Source organism: Prunus avium, chromosome 7, assembly GCF_965620075.1.
Source record: "Prunus avium chromosome 7, drPruAviu1.hap1.1, whole genome shotgun sequence".
Classification (NCBI taxonomy): Eukaryota; Viridiplantae; Streptophyta; class Magnoliopsida; order Rosales; family Rosaceae; genus Prunus; species Prunus avium.
Genome location: NC_142290.1, coordinates 26,823,640 through 26,844,584, shown reverse-complemented (window position 1 = coordinate 26,844,584; position 20,945 = coordinate 26,823,640). Strand labels below are relative to the sequence as shown.

The 20,945-nt window shown below is 37.0% G+C and overlaps 1 long non-coding RNA gene and 4 pseudogenes across 1 annotated transcript; all 5 read left to right on the top strand.

Moving 5' to 3' along the window:
• Window positions 1-2,905: 2,905 nt before the first annotated feature.
• Window positions 2,906-3,794, top strand: LOC110755849 (dirigent protein 22 pseudogene; annotated as a pseudogene).
• A 4,748-nt stretch (window positions 3,795-8,542) lies between these two features.
• LOC110755839 (pterocarpan synthase 1 pseudogene) lies at window positions 8,543-8,863 on the top strand (annotated as a pseudogene).
• Window positions 8,864-13,364: 4,501 nt separating this feature from the next.
• LOC110755838 (dirigent protein 21 pseudogene) lies at window positions 13,365-13,978 on the top strand (annotated as a pseudogene).
• A 230-nt stretch (window positions 13,979-14,208) lies between these two features.
• Window positions 14,209-15,342, top strand: LOC148293252 (uncharacterized). Its single transcript, XR_015825767.1, has 2 exons — window positions 14,209-14,791; window positions 15,152-15,342. It is a non-coding gene; the product is annotated as an uncharacterized LOC148293252 (long non-coding RNA).
• Window positions 15,343-19,268: 3,926 nt separating this feature from the next.
• On the top strand, window positions 19,269-20,521 carry LOC110755850 (pterocarpan synthase 1 pseudogene; annotated as a pseudogene).
• The last annotated feature ends 424 nt before the right edge of the window (window positions 20,522-20,945 follow it).

Below are 20,945 nucleotides of genomic sequence, written 5' to 3'. Positions count from 1 at the left end.
TTATCTTGCTTTTATAGTATGTGCGGTGACTGAGGCGGGTAGGGTTTCGGTGATCCGATTTTGGGATTGAGATATGGGCTGGGCTTGTAGTGTCAACAAGAAGAATTTGTATCATTGGGCTGGCCCAAGAAGAATGGGCCACAAGATTTGCTTGTTCTTATTTTATTGGGCTTGAAATCTGAACCCTGACCCAACATTTACCTAAAGCTAGGTGTTCTTGTGTCTTGGTCTTGCTAGAGAAAGAAAATAAGTTATTATCTAGGCCCAGTTCAATCTCAAAAATTAGCTCCATTCATAGTTTTTTTTTAAGTCGGAAGATTGAGATGAAGATTCTGTTTGGGAATGCTTCTGGAAGAGTCAAAATCACTTTCTTGTGCGTCATAAAAGTGATTTAAGTGATTCTTCAAGAAGCATTTGCAAGTGTTTTTTTTTTTCAGAAAGCACTTAACAAAATTTTCGATGTTCTTCTAATACAGGCACTTTTAACTATGGCAAGAACCAAACTCTTGTCTTGGATATGTGATGATAAGTATTATACCACTAAACTGAAAAAAAAATCTCACAAACCAAAATACTTACCATTCTCTTTTACTACGTGCGATATTGGGTGAGGAATCGAGAACATGATTTCTTTTTATTTTTCGGTTATATAAAATGGTAGTTAGTGGGCTACCACTCCGAGCCGGGTCGCTGTTTACAGAAAGCTTTCCCCAAGAGGTTCTTTACAAGACTCGAACCCTTTGGGTTGAGAACATGACTTAAAGTGCAGGATAAATTGGCATATAGTTAAATTGGGATGAAACCATGGAAACCACCAAGGTCAATCTAATTACCATCCTTTCATACAGGGTAAAAGCTTCTTTTGCAAACCGTGGTAGACACTTTTCCAACTTTTTGGTGAAGACCATGTAGAAGACTTGGAAGGAGGACAACATGGAACCATCAGGCATGGACCATGCTATTCTTTTTTTTTCCCTCACAAAATTGCATTATTCCAAAAGTCTTGGGGCACGTTTCGTCGTCTGTGGTCCATTCTCTTGCCCCTTGTATACACTTTTCTTTTCTAGCATGCAATTGCATATTTCCACAAAAGATTCTCAGTTTTTAGTCGTCTTTAGCTAACACCCGAGTCTTCCCTCTCACTTCGTTCTGCACTTTCTACACGCACCATTTGACCTTTTGATTTTTTGAATTTTTTTTTTTTTTTATAGCAATAGTATAATAAACTCACACACACTATACGGATGTTATGACTCAAACTCAGGACTTTGCCTGCAGAGACAGCCCATAGCGTGCCGTGCCCGTGCTCGTGCCATACTCGGGCCCAAGAACCAACCCATTTAATTTGAATTTTTTTCACTTGATTTTTTTTTCCACTAGATAATTCAAATTATAAACATTAAAAATATAATTAGAGGCAAGAAATTATGAACTATTTGAAAACATTAATTAATCAAACATCCAAACAATATGAAGGGGCGGAGAGCAAAAAGTGTCCAACTCCACAAAGTCCACTTGAACTTTTCATCTTTAAACAACTTATTATTTTATATGTGAAGAAATGTTTTGCTTTGATTATAGGAGAAGCGCATATGTCATATGTATTGATTAGATATCAAGTCCAATGTTGTTGAATTAATTTGTAGTTTATATGTTTAATTAACTAAGGACCCAAGTAATTTCTCTAAAATGAAAGACATCAAATATATGTTTATGATTTTTTTTTTTTTTAACATATAAACAATGACATTAGATGTCAAATTATTGCATTTTGACTTTTTGAGAAGAAAAAAAAATGCTAAATTGGCCGTGCTTGAAGCAGGCTTGGGCCATGGGCCGGCCCGGTCCATTGGACCTATTTCTTGATCTCGGCCCGGCCCAAGTTTTCGTGCCGTGCCAAGCACGGCCCATTAATATTCGTGCTCGTGTCGTGCCATGCCTCATTTAAACGGGCTGGGCTCGTGCTGTGCTGGGCCGGCCCGTCCCTTTTGACACCTCTAGTACAGGGCCTCTAAAATTTAGGGACCTTCAAATGTTTTTAAAAGCCCAACATTATATTATATATTTTTCTGCTACTTTTTGTTCTAAGCAAATTTTTATTCCAAAACATTATTTTTTGTTCCTAACGTGCAGATTTTTGTTCCAAGCATTAACAAATTTTAAAAAACACTCGTGAGTCGTGCGTGCATGCGACGTGCTCTCCTTGCCATTCTCAAATCGCTTTTCTTTCATTTGGCCCCAAATTCACTTCTTACCAACTTCTTCTTGACTCTCCCATCCAAAAAAAAATTATTCTTTACTCTTTGACAAGGCAAAAAGCGTGCTATGCATCTCTGCTCCTCCACCACACCTCTCTGTCTCTCATATTAGAATTTAGAAATTATGTGTTGCATTTGGAATTAGCCATCATATGATTGCAAGAAGAAACCTAAAAAATCAGGTGAATCTCTTTCCCCTAAAGAAAATTTTGAAAATTTGTTATTTTACTTGTACATATAAGGCCTCATCAACCTTCTTCGCATAGGGCCTCCATATTTAATGGACCGGCTCTGCTTGTCTGAGAGAGTAAATATTCTAAACCACTACACTAATGGGTCCTTCGCACCTTTTGATCTTTTAGTATGTTGGTAGTAAACCACAATAATTTTTTTAATCATTTAATTAATGCATTGAAGCCTCCTTTTCCTACCAACCAGACCGTGGAAATTATAAGCAGAAAGAATGGAAAATAATATTCTTGATTGAAGACTTGTGGTTGTTTTCAGCCTAGACTTTTGTCACATCTCTTTCTTTTCCACATTATTGTACCCTTAAGAAAATACATCCCTATATTACATATGCCAATTATTTATTAATTAATTAATCCAATTTTTTTCACTATATATAATCAGAGTTGCCCAAAATGAAACCATTGATCCTTTCCTCTAAAACCCTTTTTGCTTTTTCTCTACAATGGCCAAGACCCTCCAAAACCTCAATTCCATCTACACCATTTGCATAACCATTTTCCTCTTCTTCTTCTTCTTCTTAACCCTTGCCAATGCAGAGGCTCACCGTTTCTCAAAACCCTTATCTCCGTCAAAACATGGTCTAAAGAAGGAGAAACTAAGCCATCTCCACTTCTACTTCCATGACATATTGAGTGGCCGAAACCCTACAGCTGTTAGAGTTGCTGAGGCACCCACAACAAACACTTCCTCGACTGTGTTTGGTGCTGTGGTCGTGATGGACGACCCATTGACTGTTGGGCCTGAACTGGGCTCCAAGCTTGTCGGAAAAGCCCAAGGGATTTATGCTTCAGCTTCACAGAGTGAGTTGGGGCTTTTGATGGCCTTCAACTTTGTTTTTGTGGAAGGGAAGTATAATGGTAGCACCCTGAGTGTGCTGGGGCGCAACTCCGTGTTATCCGAAGTGAGAGAGATGCCGATAGTAGGCGGAAGCGGGCTTTTCCGGTTCGCCCGAGGCTATGCTCATGCTAGCACTCACCAGGTTGACTTCAAAACTGGAGATGCTGTTGTGGAGTATAATGTTTATGTCTTCCATTATTAACTGATGTAACTGCTAGCTTCTTTTTTCTTTTCTGGGTTGTAAATCCACCATTTGTGTTGATTTTCTGTGTGAGGTTAATAAAAGAGAGGTAGAGGATTTGAGAGAAATGATTGAGAATGGGCTTGGATTGGAAGTAGCAATAGAAAGGAAGTCTAGATTGGTTTTCTTGTCGAGGATATCAAACAACTTCTCCTTACTTTTCATGTTAATGGCTTATCTCATGCGTCTCTCCTCACTTTATTCAAGATTTCTTTTATTTTATTTTTTCAATAAAAAAGTGTATATGATTTCTTTTCAATAAAATATCGTTACTTCTTAAAAATAAATTATAATGGGAACTGCAGACCCACACTATGTAAATTCCAATAAGGCTCGCATGGCGTGTAAGAAAATGGACCACCCAAAAATTAATGAGACTCCGTTGAAAAAGTCAATGAAAATGCACTAAATTCTATGATAAAAATCTAACAAACTCCATTAAAATCCATACAGAATTCCGTCTAAGTTTTTGTATGGTCTATAAAATTCATTACAATCTCAATTAAATACCTATAAAATCTTTAAGAATGTTGTATCTGAAAAACGTGTAAATATATTATTTTCAAATGAAAATTTTAGAGGTGTATTCAATTGGGATTTTAAAAGATTATTTTGGAATAAATAAATCTCGTGGTATTTAATTAAGACTTTTAAACTATCTAATCAAGTCTTGTGGTATTCCATTAAGACTATTAGGATTTTTAAAAGAGTGTGTCTAAATGTATTGGTAATCAATCAAGACTTTAAAAAGGTAACCAAAAGTTTTATGGTATTCAAAAACTTACTAATTTTGAAGGATTTTTTAAAATGTGGAATTGTATGGGATTTTTTAGTGGGAGGTATAAATATCAAACCCTATCTCAAACCCCACCCTAACCTATCAGATTTTCCAAGTGGGATTTTTTTCTCTGCTGTAAAGATGAACATACATGCTCATGAAATTTCTCCGAATCTAGATTTACTAGTTTTTCAAATGAAACTATACAAGCAATGCAATCAATCGTTGTCTCTCTCTACAACCATCTAACCACACCTTTTATTGGTTGAACAAAACAAAAACCACACCTTCTATTGGTTCCTCAAAAGCTACAATATTCTTGGGCTTCGGCTAAAATCATGAAATCATGTACCCAGCTAAGGAACCATGAAATCATTCAACACTTCCATGCCCATATCATCAAACATGGATTTGGTAATCATGTATGTGTGGCCATTTCTCTCCTTCAAGCGTACATTGTTGTTTCGTTTGTGGATGCCTGGGAAGAACACTGTCACGTTGAACATGATGATTGCAGGGTATACTTCTCATGGATGAAAGTTTAAAACCTGACCAAGTGACTGCAGGCTCAGTTTTTTGGATTAACTCTCAAAGTTCCCACCCATTTCTTGGATTGGTGTCTTGTGCACATTTTGGGTGGTGGGTTGCGTGAATCTTCATGTTTTAAATTCATGAACTGTGAGTAGTTTCTGAAACAGTTATGGGGTTTCGAGAAAGCCATTTCATTTATAAACTTTGAGGGAGCTAAAAATATATTTCTCATGTTTGGTAGTGCAAAAGTGGCTGGAAATTGTGTTAGTATGAAAATTGTATTGGCATTTCTTAGACTCTAGCATAAGTCGGGAATTAGTGTGTGAATATCTTTTACTAGAAGTTTTGGCGCAACACATTCAATCTCGGATCTTCTAAGTGTGACTTGATCGCTATATGGAAACTGATTTCAAGTAAATCATGACATGATCATGCATTCATATAGGATTCCTAGTTGGAGTTATTTTCACTCAAGTACTTTTATGTTAGTCCTATTTTTAATATGATTAGATTTTATCTCTTGAGATTACTTTCCTAGTTGGATCGTATTTTGATTTAAGTTCAAATATATAATTTTTTTTCCTCTTTGACTTGGAGAGCACTTTTTATTAATACCTAATTGGTTTCTTTGATTAATATTGTTTCCTTCTATAACAATTGATTGGAGTGAAAGTTATCTGTGATAGTGCACAAGCTAACAAAATTAAATAGGATTCTAAGAATCAAATCTCATCAATTGCACGAGATTTCACGTGGCTTGGTGGACTTCTCTTCCGAAAAGGAGAATGTGTTCTGGATAAAAAGAGGCGTGCTTCTAAGAAAGCTATTGTGCATAACTTTAAGATAAGTCATCAAGTGTTCCATGTTTACTTGGTGATTTATCAAATACTTTCATCATTCATATTGCATTCATTTGCATGTTCGGTGACTCATACGGTTGAGAGCATCAAGACCGTTGTGGCAATTTTTCTCCAGTGAGTTTGAATCGATCATGACCAGTATCAGATTCAACATAAAGAGAGTTGGAAGAACTCTGGCAAGTTTGAAGCAATCGTGACTAGTATTGCGTTCAACATGAGGAGTGTCGAAAGATCATCCCGTGACAGAAGTTGAGTTATGAAGAAGTTGGTAAACGTTATCTAGAATGTGTCTAGGATAAGTGTGTGAGTACTTCTTGTAATCATCGTTTTATAGTGGGTTTGTTTTGGACTGAGGAGTCTCGTGGATTTTCCCTAGAGGTGGGGTTTTACCACGTAAAATAATTTTCCGCGTGCCCCTTTATTTTATGCTCAGCACGTTTTAGGATTGATAAGTCATATCAATTATGCTACTGAAGTTTATTTTTATTTATTGATTATAATTTTAAATTGACCTATTCACCCCCCACTAGACATTCTTAGTCATCCTTCAGGTAATTTCAAATTGCTGTATTGAGATTGTATGATTGAGCTTGAAGCATACTTCGGAAATATAGTTTAAGGTTTGGTATAGATGGTTAGGCCATTGGTTTTTGAGATCTTGGAAAAACCAGCCACAAAGGAATATGCAGTGCAATTTGGTTCTACATACAGAAGAAAAACATTGGGTATTAACATGTGGGCTTGAGTTATGAAACTGCCATTGCATGGCACCATTGAAAGATTATAACTTCAGCTTTTTCTAATATAAGCATTCTTCATCTTGTTTGCAATATGAGTGCACTTTGGAGTCTTGGGGTAGTAGAAAAGTTGGGGCCTATAGGTCTTGGGGTGGAATATTATCTGCTGTACACATGTTTTGGTTGTACTATTCGGAATGCTTGTTAAATCCACGTGGCCCTTTCAAATCTTATAAATTATACAATATAAATCTGTAGGGGTCTTTTTCTTCCGGCAGCTACAAATGGGCTGGGCTGCCGTAAGGAGCGAAAATGGGTGAAATTACCCCCTGTGTTTGAGTTCAAAGATCAAGCCCCAAGAATGTTTCGAAAAGACAGTGAAGCCTTAGGAAACACCTTGGTTACCTTCACCAACAAAAATAACAACTTACAGGTAGATTCTTAGCTTGGCATGAGAAGCTTGTGGCATGGGAGCAAAACCATCATGAGTTTAGCATCAATAGAGAGAGGGCTGTGAATTCCTATGAGAAATAGGGGTTCTAAGGAAAGGGGGGAGGTATTTTGGAAGGAGTTGTTGAAGAAAGAGAGAAAAAGGAAGGTGGGTGTGTTGAGCAGTTTCAGGCAGCTCGACGAGAGCTCTGTCAAACTTTGGAACAGTCTAACAGGAGCGAAAATGGGAGGAAATGGAAAAATTGGGCACGAAATTGCTGGGCTTTGGTGAGAGAGGAAGCTTGCCCTCTGGTTGTGGCTGTTTTTTGTTGGGTAGAAGAGGCCCTATTTATAGCCGCTGGAAGCCATCTTTTTCCAAGAAACCCTAATGACTTCCATCCCATTTTGCCAAGTCTTTCCCTTCCTTTCTCCCTTCATCCCTTCAATCATCCTATTTTGGTGAAATCTACTCTGCTCCTTTGCACAAAATCAGGGGTTTTGGGATCTCAAGGTCCTTTTTCCCGCAGCTGTCCCAGTGGGGAATGCCCACTTTCAGCTACCTTTCTTCCTTCTTTTCTCCCTTCTTCTATGGCTAGATCTGAAGGGGAGAAAGAAACGAGCATGCACACTGGTTTGAAAGGTGTTTTGCTCAAGTATCCTTTGGTTTTTTGGATGGCTTGTGTTGGGATTTGTTATTGGCCATGTGTTGGAGGCTCCTAGCAGCTTAGATACATGGATAGCTTTGGTCTTTGTCGTTGTTTTTGTCTCCAGCCATGTACTGGAGGCTTGTAGATATTTTCTTGGTTTGCTTGGGCTTTCTTAAGGTGATAAGTAAGCCTACTAAGGGAATGGGCTAATTTGATAGGCTATTTTATTGAGATGATGAGCTAATTTTTCTCTCATTTATGCTTACCCACATATTTGGGCTCAAGAAATGGGCTTGAGTTTCGGGACTCCCAAGCAGCCCAAAACTTCCATTTCTCGACTCATCAATGGGCCTCATGAAAACTCCTAACCATCCATACCACAACCCACTTAGCAAGCCCCAGGCATTCACATGGCTTGGGCCCACTTAAGCTTGTAGCATGGCGTGTTGCTTATTTGCTTGGCGTGGCACGTGTGCAAGCGTATACAACGAACTCTTGCGCACCCAAGTTGGGTTTCGTCCCAAGTTAGGTGTCGTACTGAGCTAGAAATATATTTGGGCCCAACCTTGGATTTTTTGGGCCTCAACAAAATCTTTTAAAATTCATAGTAAAAAATCTTGATCATAAAAATCCTTTAAATAAAATTCTATGAATCATTACATTCTGCTTAAATCCACTAAATTTTTATTATCCTAAATAGTCTTTTAAAATCCCAATTGAATACAGCTTATCAGCTGTCGAAACCATTATGTCACAATGACAATGCCACTATACTTGCTTTCTCTCACTTTACACATCCTCCTTCAATAATCTATAAATGCCACCCACAACCCCAATATACAAAAAGGTTGTATAAAGCCAGAAGCACAAGAACAAAACTTCAACACAATATTTCCAAATTGCATTTTCCCAACCATGGCCAAGAACTCCAAATCCCTCCTCATTTCCTTAACTATTATCTTCTTCATAACCATGGTCACTTCAAAATCACCAAACTTCTCTCAAAACCCATCTCTACAAGCACTTGGCCTCAACAAGCAAGAGAAGCTAAGCCACCTCCACTTCTACTTCCATGACATTGTCAGCGGTCCAAACCCTATTGCCATTTGGGTTGCCCAAACACCCACATCCAAAAAATCCCCAACCCTATTTGGCTCCATAGCCATGTTTGATGACCCATTAACCATGGGCCCCGAAAAAAGCTCCAAGCTTGTGGGAAGAGCACAAGGGATTTATGGGTCTGCTTCACAAAGTGAGGATGCTTTGTTGATGACCATGAACTTGGCTTCTTAAAAGCCCAGCATTATATTATATTATATATTTTCTGCTACTTTTCATTCTAAGCAATTTTTTATTCCAAAACATTATTTTTTGTTCCTAACGTGCAGATTTTTGTTCCAAGCATTAACAAATTTAAAAAAACACTCGTGAGTCGTGCATGCGTGCGACGTGCTCTCCTTGCCATTCTCAAATCGCTTTTCTTTCATTTGGCCCCAAATTCACTTATTACCAACTTCTTCTTGACTCTCCCATCCAAAAAAAAATTATTCTTTACTCTTTGACAAGGCAAAAAGCGTGCTATGCATCTCTGCTCCTCCACCACACCTCTCTGTAGGCCTCATCATTTGGCCCGCGGGCTCATGGGCTTACGGGGGCCCACCCGGCCCATCGAAAAAAAGCCCGGCCCGGCCCGTTATGGGCTTTGAGAGAGCCCGGCCCGCTTGGGCTTGGGCTGGGCTTGGGCTTGAGTGTTTGAAGCCCAGTCCGGCTCATAGGCCCGGCCCGATGAAGCCCAGCCCGGCCCGCCCATAAAAGCCCGGCCCGTAGGCCCATATATATATAGCCGTTATCTAATAATAATACATAGCCGTTAGGGGCTGGTGCTTGTTTCTGGAAAAAAAAAAAAAAAAAAAAAAAAAGAGAAAGGCCCAATAGCCATTTAGGTCAGACAACCCAATACAATGCCTCTATATAAAAGAGGTATTATCAAATAATTCAGTCTAAACCTAGTGCCGCCCACTTCACTTCACTCTTCCTCTTCGGCTCTGTCTTCCTCTTCATTTCTCTTGTAGATCCAAGTCCAAGAGAAACTAAGATTGCAGATCTAAAACAATGATCCAAGTCCAATAATCCAGGTATCCATCTTGATTTCTTCTATTGGCTAAGATCTCTCTCTTTGATCTTATTTGTGTGCAAGAGGAACTGAGGTTATGAGAAGTTCATATCTATCCTTTTGCTAAAATATGTTTGCTGTATAGAAGTTCATCTCTTCCTTTTGTTATTATTATTTTTATGTTTAGCTCTTTGTTTGTGATGATTTGCTTTGGCTTTATGACTTTTTATGACTTTTTATGCTTTGTTTGTGATGATTTGCTGTTCTTGTGGCTACCCATGTTCTCCCATTTTATTTATTTGTTATCTATTTCTTTCTCTCTTTCATCTTGTATCTCCCGTGCACTTTATCTCTTTGTTTATCTCTTGTGGCTACCCACTTACTAATTTGCATCTTATCACGTTCATCTCTGTTATGTACCAGATTCGTGCACTAGGGAGAAACACTAAAGGGGCAGTCATAGTGGCCTTCTTTCATTTTCTATGGTTGTTGGTGGAAAAAGGTAAGGAATTATCAATTGTTTTAATTTTATAATATATCTTGCTGTATTAGTGTTGAACTTTGATTATTAACGACTTCTTGGTTTATTTTGCAGGTGTTAGTGCTGCAAAACTAAAGCTTGTGCTCTGCTGTTTATCAAGTAACACTTTCCATTTGTCTTTATTTTTCTTAATATCATCAAAATGGATTCTTCTAGTGCATCACCTGCGTCACCTTTGCTTGAAAGTACAAATGATTCAAATACCCCTTCAGAGTCACGTAGTGCACCTAGATTAACAAGTAAAGTTTGGTCTTTTTTTGAAAAGGTTAACAAAATTGAAAGTGGTAAACCATTAATTAAGGCTAAGTGTGTTATTTGTAATACTTTGTTGGTTGGTAATTCTAATTGTGGTACTAGCCATTTATCTCGTCATTTAAAAAAGCATGAAGATGCACAAGCTAGGGCAAGTCCAGGTCAAATGTTATTAAATGCTGATGTTGCTGGAAATTTGACTAATTTTGTTTATGATCATGATGTTGCTCGTAAAGAACTTGTGGATTTTATTATTAGAGCTGAACTGCCATTTACATTTGTTGATAGCCATGATTTTAAAGGTTTGATTCAGCGTGCATTCTGTCCTCAATATAAAGGAATTTCAGCCTCTACATGTAAAAGAGATGTGCTAAAAAAATTTGATATAGAAAGGATTAATTTGCTTGCTGTTTTTGAAAAACTTGATTCAAAAATCTGTTTAACTTCTTATGTTTGGTCATCACGACAGAAAATGGGTTATATGTCACTTACTGCACATTTTATCGATAAAGAGTGGTGTTTGAATAAAATGATAATTTGCTTTAAAATGATTGAGTACCCACACACCGGAGAGTCACTTGCAACTCATATATTTGATGAATTGTTATCTTGGCACATTCACAACAAAATATTTACTTTATCATTAGATAATGCATCAAATAATGATTCAACTGCAAGTATACTTCCATCAACTCTTTTGCTGGATTCTGTGCATGAAAAGTTGTTTCATGTACGATGTTGTTGTCATATATTGAATTTGATTGTGCAAGATGGACTTAAAGTTTTATCTCCGTCTATTGATAAAATTACTGATATTGTTCGTAGCATGAATTCATCTAACAAGAGACATGAAATTTGGGTGAAATGTTGTAGTGATTTCCATATGGGAAAAAAAAATATAGATATTGATGTGCCTCATAGGTGGAATTCAACGTATGAGCTTTTACATGTTGCTCTAAAGTATAAAGCCCCTTTGCATAGGTATGTTCAAAAGGTAAATGAATCACGTTTTTGTAATTTACAAGTACCTAGTGAAGAAGATTGGACAATAGCACAACTTGTTAGTGGGTTTTTACAAATTTTTTATTCATCAACTAAGATATTTTCTGGTGTGTATTATCCTACTTCAAGTCGTGTTATTAATTGTTTAATAGATATTCATGGATCATTTGCTGCATATTCTGAATTTTCTGTTTTTAAGGATGCTTTGACTGAAATGAAAACAAAATTTGATAAATATTGGAAAGAGTTTCCTATGGTTTTTTGCTTTGCTACTATTATGGACCCTAGGTTTAAATTATTTGCAATTGCTGAATGGTTAGACATGATAGGTATTGATCAATTAACCATTGACTCAAAATTTTTAGCTATAAAGACTTTATTATTTCAGTTATTTGATATCTACAAGAAGAATGTAATTCCTAATGTTGTTCAAAATGTGCAAAATGTTGTTGCAACTTCTACTGGCCAAACTCCTAGTTCTATATCTGTCCCTATAATGAGAAATTTCTCAATTGAAGGCTGGAAAAAGAAAAAGCTATCTTCTTCTTCCTCCACCAACACTTCTGAATTACAATTTTATCTTGATTTACCAACCATAGAAGTTGTTGATGATAATCAATTTAGTCTTTTGGGTTGGTGGAAAAACAATCAATCATTATACCCTATTGTTTCCCTTATGGCTCGAGATTTGCTAACTATTCCAGCTTCTACTGTAGCATCAGAATCATGTTTTAGTGCAAGTGGTAGAGTTGTATCGGAGAAAAGGGCTAGTTTGAGTCCGAGTACAATAGAAGCTTTAATTTGCTTGAAAGATTGGGCCTTGGCAAATTCAAGAAAGCAAGATGCATCAGTGGATAAGCAACGAGCTGAAGAATTAATGAACATTAGAGCATCAAGACCAGATTGGATGGTAGACAGTGACGTTGAGATTGTTGGTGAATCTGAAAATGAGACCATTCAAAGTTGAAATGTTATGTAATAGGACTATGTTTAATGAGTTTAGTTGTTTATAACTCTATGATTTTGTGGTTTAGCTAAAGCTTGGGTCACGCTGCATTTAGCCCACTTCAGTCTGCATATACCATCCTTATAAAAAAAAATTATTTTTTAAGCCCATTTCGGCCCGGCCCGTTGGGCTTAGCCCGGCCCGGCCCATTGGGCTTAGCTCGGCCCGGCCCGATGGGCTATTTCAAGCCCGGCTCATGGGCTGGGCTTGGGCTTTGAATTTTCTAAAAAAGCCCAGCCCGGCCCGATATTTTCTCTCTCCTCTTTAAAGCCCGGCCCGGCCCGGCCCATTGACGAGCCCTACCTCTCTGTCTCTCATATTAGAATTTAGAAATTATGTGTTGCATTTGGAATTAGCCATCATATGATTGCAAGAAGAAACCTAAAAAATCAGGTGAATCTCTATCCCTAAAGAAAAATTTGAAAAATTGTTATTTTACTTATACATATAAGGCCTCATCAGCTCTTTTCGCACAGGGCCTCCATATATAATGGACCGGCTTTGCTTGCCTGATAAAGTAAATACTCTAAACCACTAAACTAATGGTCATTCCCACTTTTTGATCTTTTAGTTTGTTGGCTGTAAACCACAAGAATTTTTTTAATCATTTAATTAATGCATTGAAGCCTCCTTTTCCTACCAAATCGTGGAAATCATAAGCAGAAAGAATGGAAAATAAATTTCTTCGTTGAAGACTTGTGGTTGTTTTCAGCCTAGACTTTTGTCACATCTGTTTCTTTTCCACATTATTGTACCTTTAAGAAAATACATATATTATATATGCCAATTATTTATTAATTAATTAATCCAAATTTTTTCACTATATATAATCGGAGTTGCCCAAAATGAATTCATTGAGCCTTTCCTCTAAAACCCTTTTTGCTTTTTCTCTACAATGGCCAAGACCCTCCAAAACCTCAATTCCATCTACACCATTTTCATAACCATTTTCCTCTTCTTCTTCTTCTTCTTCTTCTTCTTAACCCTTGCCAATGCAGAGGCTCACCGTTTCTCAAAACCCTTATCTCCGTCAAAACATGGTCTAAAGAAGGAGAAACTGAGCCATCTCCACTTCTACTTCCATGACATAGTGAGTGGCAGAAACCCTACAGCTGTTAGAGTTGCTGAGGCACCCACAACAAACACTTCCCTGACTGGGTTTGGTGCTGTGGTCATGATGGACGAGCCATTGACTGTTGGGCCTGAACTGGGCTCCAAGCTTGTCGGAAAAGCCCAAGGGATTTATGCTTCAGCTTCACAGAGTGAGGTGGGGTTTTTAATGGCCTTCAACTTTGTTTTTGTGGAAGGGAAGTATAATGGTAGCACCCTGAGTGTGCTGGGGCGCAACTCCGTGTTATCCGAAGTGAGGGAGATGCCGATAGTAGCGGAAGCGGGCTTTTCCGGTTCGCCCGAGGCTATGCTCATGCTAGCACTCACCAGTTTGACTTCAAAACTGGAGATGCTGTTGTGGAGGGGTGGGCATTGGAACCGTAAAACCGCAAAACCGAACCAAACCAATCCGAAAAAAACCGAAAAAAACCGTGTTGACCGGAAAAGTCAAAAACCGAGTCCAATCCAAACCGAACCGGTTCAGACCGGTTCCGGTTCCAGTTTTTCACCCTAATGAACCGGTCCAATCCGAACCGGTCCAATAGAATTAATTTTTATATATTTATATATTATATATATATTTGTGTTTAAAATATCAAACTTTTAGGCCCAAACCCAACTATTTCATTATACCAACAAAAAGCCCAAATTTCCCAAGTCCATTGCCCAAGTCCAACAAGCCATATTTTAATATCCTAATCCTATCAAATCTCACATCACTCTCTTTCTCTCACACCCTCTCTCTCTTTTCTCTCAGATTTCCTCAACTTAACTTTTTCTTTCTTTGTTTTCTCTTCTGCTTCTTTTCCTCTCGGTTCCTCAACTTATCTTTTCTTCTTTCTTTCTTCTCTCTTCTGCTTCTTTTCCTCTCAGTTCTTTTTTCTTCTTTCCCTCTTATTATTTCTTTCTTCTCTCTTATTCTTTCTCCTCTCATTTCGTCTTTATTTTCTTTTTTTCTTCCTCTCTTTCTCTGATTTTCTATTACTCTGATTTTTTTTCTTCTTGGTTTTATGTTTCTCTCTCTCCCTCTATATCTCTTTTCTTTGCAACTCTGTTTTTGTATTTCTCTCTTCTTTTTTTTCTCTTCATTTTTTGTTTCTCTGTACATATATGTGTTCATCTTGTAGATCTGGGTGAAGTTCTTGGAGATCTGGGTTAAGTTCTTGGAGATCTGGGTTAAGTCCCAGTCCAAAGCAGGTCAGCGTCTCTTATCTCTCCAATCCCTTGTGCAGATCTGTATTTTTTTTTGGTCAACTATCCATTTTGGTGCGTTTATTTCACTTTTGGTTTCATTTGTTTCTTCTGATATGGTATTGATATTTTCTATGATTTGGGGCTGATGATGTTACTGAGGTCTGATTCTCTTCTTTTTCTTCTTTCGATTTTTTCCTGTTGTGTTTTGACATACGTGTTCTTTATTCCTGATATCATTCCTCAGTGGCATGCAAATCTTTGAACGTTGTTGTAAACTTTAGACGGGAGAGAAGCTCATTCATTATTTTCCAGAAAAAGAAAATAACATTACAACAATTGACAATTTGTTGCTCTTTGAAACAGGTACTGAAGTAGCATGGATAAAAAGAAAGACTGAAGATGTTGCAGAAAATTGAATGTGTTCTATTTCTGTAATTTGTTTGTAATTAAATTTGCTTTATTTTGTTTTGTTTTTAGGTTTTAAGTTTTATATTAATGCTTGCTATTTGTTGTTTTGTCAAAAAATTGTATTAATGCTTGATGGATTCATTCAATTTGCAGTGTGAATGTGAATTGGGCCAATCGGTAATAATTAGGCCCAAAAGGTTTTAAATATCAATTGGGCTGAAGCTTTAAAAAAATGTAAGAACAAAAAAAAAATCAATTAAGTTGAAGAATCGGCCCAAATCGTAAAAACCGGAACTGAACCGGATCAAAACTGGATCGGGTTGGTCCGGTTTTGTCTGGTATTTTTGTTAAAATCCGAACCGGACCGGACCGGTGAACAGTACCGGTTTCGGTCCCAATTTTGCCTGAGAACCGGTCCAAACCGGACCGTGCCCAGGCCTATGGAGTATAATGTTTATGTCTTCCATTATTAACTGATGTATTTGCTAGCTTCTTTTTTTCTTTTCTAACATCATATGAGATCCACCATTTGTGTTGATTTTCGGTGTGAGGTTAATAAAATAGAGGTAGAGGATTTGAGAGAAATGATTGAGAATGGGCTTGGATTGGAAGTAACAATAGAAACTGCAGACCCACACTATGTAAATTCCAATAAGGCTCACATGGCGTGTAAGAAAATGGACCACCCAAAAATCAATGAGACTCTGTTGAAAAGGTCAATGAAAATGCAATAAATTCTATGATAAAAATCTAACAAACTCCATTAAAATCCGTACAGAATTCCGTTAAAGCTTTTGTATATATAAAATTCGTTACAATCTCAATTAAATACCTATAAAATCTTTAAGAATCTTGTATCTGAAAAACGTGTAAATATATTATTTTCAAATGAAAATTTTAGAGGTATATTTAATTGAGATTTTAAGAGATTATTTTGAGATAAATAAGTCTCGTGGTATTCAATTAAGACTTTTAAATTATATAATCAAGTCTTGTGGTATTCCATTAAGACTATTAGGATTTTTAAAAGAGTGTGTCTAAATCTATTGGTATTCAATCAAGACAAGTAACCAAAAGTCTTATGGTATTCAAAAACTTGCTAATTTTAATGGAATTTTTTAAATGTGGAATTGTGCGGGATTTTTTAGTGAGAGGTATAAATATCAAACCCTATCTCAAATCTCACACTAACCCATCAGATTTTCCAAATGGGATTTTTTTCTCTGCTGTAAAGATGAACATACATGCTCATGAAATGTCTCTGAATCTAGATTTTCCTTGTTGCACATGAAATTCATCGAGCGCGCCAACTACTAGTTTTTCAAATGAAACTATATACAAGCAATGCAATCAATCGTTGTCTCTCTCTACAACCATCTAACCACACCTTTTATTGGTTGAACAAAACAAAAACCACACCTTCTATTGGTTCCTCAAAAGCTACAATATTCTTGGGGCTTCGACTAAAATCATGAAATCATGTACCCAGTTAAGGAACCATGAAATCATTCAACACTTCCATGCCCATATCATCAAACTTGGATTTGGTAATCATTTATATGTGGCCACTTCTCTCCTTCAAGCGTACATTGTTGTTTCGTTTGTGGATGCCTGTGAACTATTCGATGAAATGCCTGGGAAGAACACTGTCACGTTGAACATGATGATTGCAGGGTATACTTCTCATGGATGAAAGTTTAAAACCTGACCAAGTGACTACAGGCTCAATTTTTTGGATTAACTCTCAAAGTTCCCACCCATTTCTTGGATTGGTGTCTTGTGCACATTTTGGGTGGTGGGTTGTGTGAATCATGTTTTAAATTCATGAACTCTGAGTAGTTTCTGAAACAGTTCTGGGGTTTCGAGAAAGCCCTTTCATTTATAAACTTTGAGGGAGCTATATATATTTCTCATGTTTGGTAGTGCAAAAGTGGCTGGAAATTGTGTTAGTATGAAAATTGTATTGGCATTTCCTAGACCCTAGCATAGGTCGGGAATTAGTGTGTGAATATCTTTTATTGAAAGTTTTGGCGCAACACATTCAATCCCGAATTTTCGAAGTGTGACTTGATCGATATGAGGAAACTGATTTCAAGTAAATCATGACATAATCATGCATTCATATAGGATTTCTAGTTGGAGTTATTTTCACTCAAGTACTTTTATGTTAGTCCTATTTTTAATAGAATTAGATTTTATCTCTTGAAATTACTTTCCTAATTCGACCCTATTTTGATTTAAATTCAAAAATATATATTTTTCCTCTTTGACTTGGAGAGCACTTTTTATTAATACCTAATTGATTTCTTTGATTAATATTGTTTCCTTGTATAACAATTGATTGCAGTGAAAGCTATCTGTGATAGTGCATAAGCTAACAAAATTAAATAGGATTCTAAGAATCAAATCTCATTAATTGCAAGAGATTTCATGTGGCTTGGTGGACCTCTTGCAAAAAGGAGAATGTGTTATGTATAAAAAGATGGTGTGCTTCTTTGTTTCAAGACACAGCTTTTGCAACTTCGTTTGAGCATCTAAAATTCTTAAGAAAGTTGTTGTTGATAACTTTAAGATAAGTCATCAAGTATTCCATGTTTACTTGGTGATTTATCAAATACTTTCATCATTCATATTGTATTCATTTGCATGTTCGGTGACTTATACAGTTGAGAGCACCAAGACCGTTGCGGCAGTTTTTCTCCAGTGAGTTTGAATCGATCGTGACCAGTATCGGATTCAACATAAGGAGAGTTTGAAGAACTCCGGCGAGCTTGAAGCAATCGTGACTAGTATTGCGTTCAACATATTGTATGTTCGGTGACTTATCAAATACTTTCATCATTCATATTGTATTCATTTGCATGTTCGGTGACTTATACAGTTGAGAGCACGACGACCGTTGCGGCAGTTTTTCTCCGATGAGTTTGAATCGATCGTGACCAGTATCGAATTCAACATAATAAGAAGAGTTGGAAGAACTTCGGGGAGCTTGAAGTAATCGTGACTAGTATTGCGTTCAACATAAGGAGTGTCGAAAGATCATCTCGTGACAGAAGTTGAGTTTCAAAGAAGTTGGTAAACGTTATCTAGAATGTGTCTAGGGTATGTGTGTGAGTACTTCTTGTAATCATCGTTCTGTAGTGGATTTGTTTTGGACTGAGGAGTCCCGTGAATTTTCCCCAGATGTGGGGATTTACCACGTAAAATAATTTTCTGCGTGTTCCTTTATTTTACGCTCAGCACGTTTCAGGATTGATAAGCCATATCAATCATGCTACTGAAGTTTATTTTTATTTATTGATTACAATTTTAAATTGGCATATTCACCCCTCTCTAGGCATTCTTACTCATCCTTAAGGTAATTTCAAATTGTTGTATTGAGATTGTATGATTGAGCTTGAAGCATCCTTCGGAAATATAGTTTAAGGTTTGGTATAGATGGGTAGGCCATTGGTTTTTGAGCTCTTGGAAAAGCCAGCCACAAGTTGTTTCATAGGAATATGCAGTGCAATTTGGTTCTACATACAGAAGAAAAACATTGGGCATTCACATGTGGGCTTGAGTTATGAAACTGCCATTGCATGGCACCATTGGAAGATTATAACTTCAGTCTTTTCTAATATAAGCATTCTTCATCTTGTTTGCAATATGAGTGCACTTTGGAGTCTTGGGGTAGTAGAAAAGTTGGGGCCTATAGGTCTCGGGGTGGAATATTATCTGCAGTACACATGTTTTGGTTGTACTATTCAGAATGCTTGTTAAATCCACGTGATCCTTTCAAATCTTATACATTATACAATATAAATCTTTTAAAATTCATAGTAAAAATTTTTGATAATAAAAATCCTTTAAATAAAATCCTATAAGTCATTACATTCTACTTAAATTCCCTAAATTTTTATTATCCTAAATAGTCTTTTAAAATCTCAATTGAATACAGCTTATCAGCTATCGAAACCATTATGTCACAATGACAATGCCACTATACTTGCTTTCTCTCACTTTACACGTCCTCCTTCAATAATCTATAAAGTCCACCCACTACCCCAATATACAAAAAGGTTGTATAAAGCCAGAAGCACAAGAACAAAACTTCAACACAATATTTCCAAATTGCATTTTCCCAACCATGGCCGAGAACTCCAAATCCCTCCTCATGTCCTTAACTATTCTCTTCTTCATAACCATGGTCACTTCAAAATCACCAAACTTCTCTCAAAACCCATCTCTACAAGCACTTGGCCTCAACAAGCAAGAGAAGCTAAGCCACCTCCACTTCTACTTCCATGACATTGTCAGCGGTCCAAACCCTACTGCCATTTGGGTTGCCCAAACACCCACATCCAAAAAATCCCCAACCCTATTTGGCTCCATAGCCATGTTTGATGACCCATTAACCGTGGGCCCCGAAAAAAGCTCCAAGCTTGTGGGAAGAGCACAAGGGATTTATGGGTCTGCTTCACAAAGTGAGGATGCTTTGTTGATGACCATGAACTTGGCTTTTGTTGAAGGTAAGTTTAATGGGAGCAGCCTTAGTGTTTTTGGTCGAAACGCGGTGGTTGAAGCTGTGAGAGAGATGTCAATTGTTGGTGGAAGTGGGGTTTTTCGGTTTGCTCGTGGCTATGTTCAGGCAAGGACTCTCAAGTTCAATGCAACAAGTGGAGATGCTCTTGTTGAATATGATGTGTTTGTTTTCCACTATTGACTTTTTGTTTGCTGCTTTGCTTTGTTTTCTCTCTCGACAATGTTCTTCACGGTGTTTTTTGGGTCAAAGTGTGGTTGGTGGAAGTGGTGGGGCTTTGGGTTTTTGGGGGGTTGGTGTAGAAATATGAAAATGGCAATCAATTGTTATAGTAAAGCAACTGCCAATGTGTGTTGATTAGTTTACTGAAAGAATTAAGTTGGTCTTTATAGTATTTGAAGCCCTAGTTAGTAAGTACGACTAATGTACGTATTTTTAAAAACTATTTACGTTTTCTCTATGTCGGTCATTCATTAGGGAGCTTTGGTTTAAAATCAATAGGAAGTTTAATATTGTGATAGATGATAATATAATTTCACATAATCTTAGATAAGGTCAATGACTAAAATATAGTATCCAATTAAAAAACCTTCTAAAAGTTCACACATTGCACCACTCCTATATTTTAACAAATTTATTTAAAGCTAATCACATAACACCACATGTCCGATGAGTCACCTCCGGCCACCGCCCACCATCCACCTATGCTGGCCACTGCTGCGGGCCGACCGCCCACCTTCGTCAGCCACCATGCCTGCCGACCACCTGACACCACCACCTTAGCTACCCTCTTGACCCTCAAAGGATAATCTTCAATTGCAAACCACTACACCAATCTTGTTTTCGTGATATGTGTTAATTTACAAATATTTATATTAACGATCAAAAGTTTATAGAACAAAAATTGCGACACATTGTGTACTTTTATTGTAATCTTATATATTGATATTTTTTTTAGGTTTATAATAAAAACTACAACACATTGTGTATTTTTTTTGTTGCTCTTATATTGGTATTTTTTTATATAGGTTTTATGATAAAAACTTCAACACATTGTGTATTTTTATGTTACTCTTATATTTTAGGTTTATAGAATAGAAACTACAACACAATGTGTACTTTTACATTACTCTTATACTAGTATTTTTAGGTTTATAGAATTTAAATTGCAATATAGTGTGTACTTTTACGTTACTCTTATATTGGTATTTTTTTAGGTTTATAGAA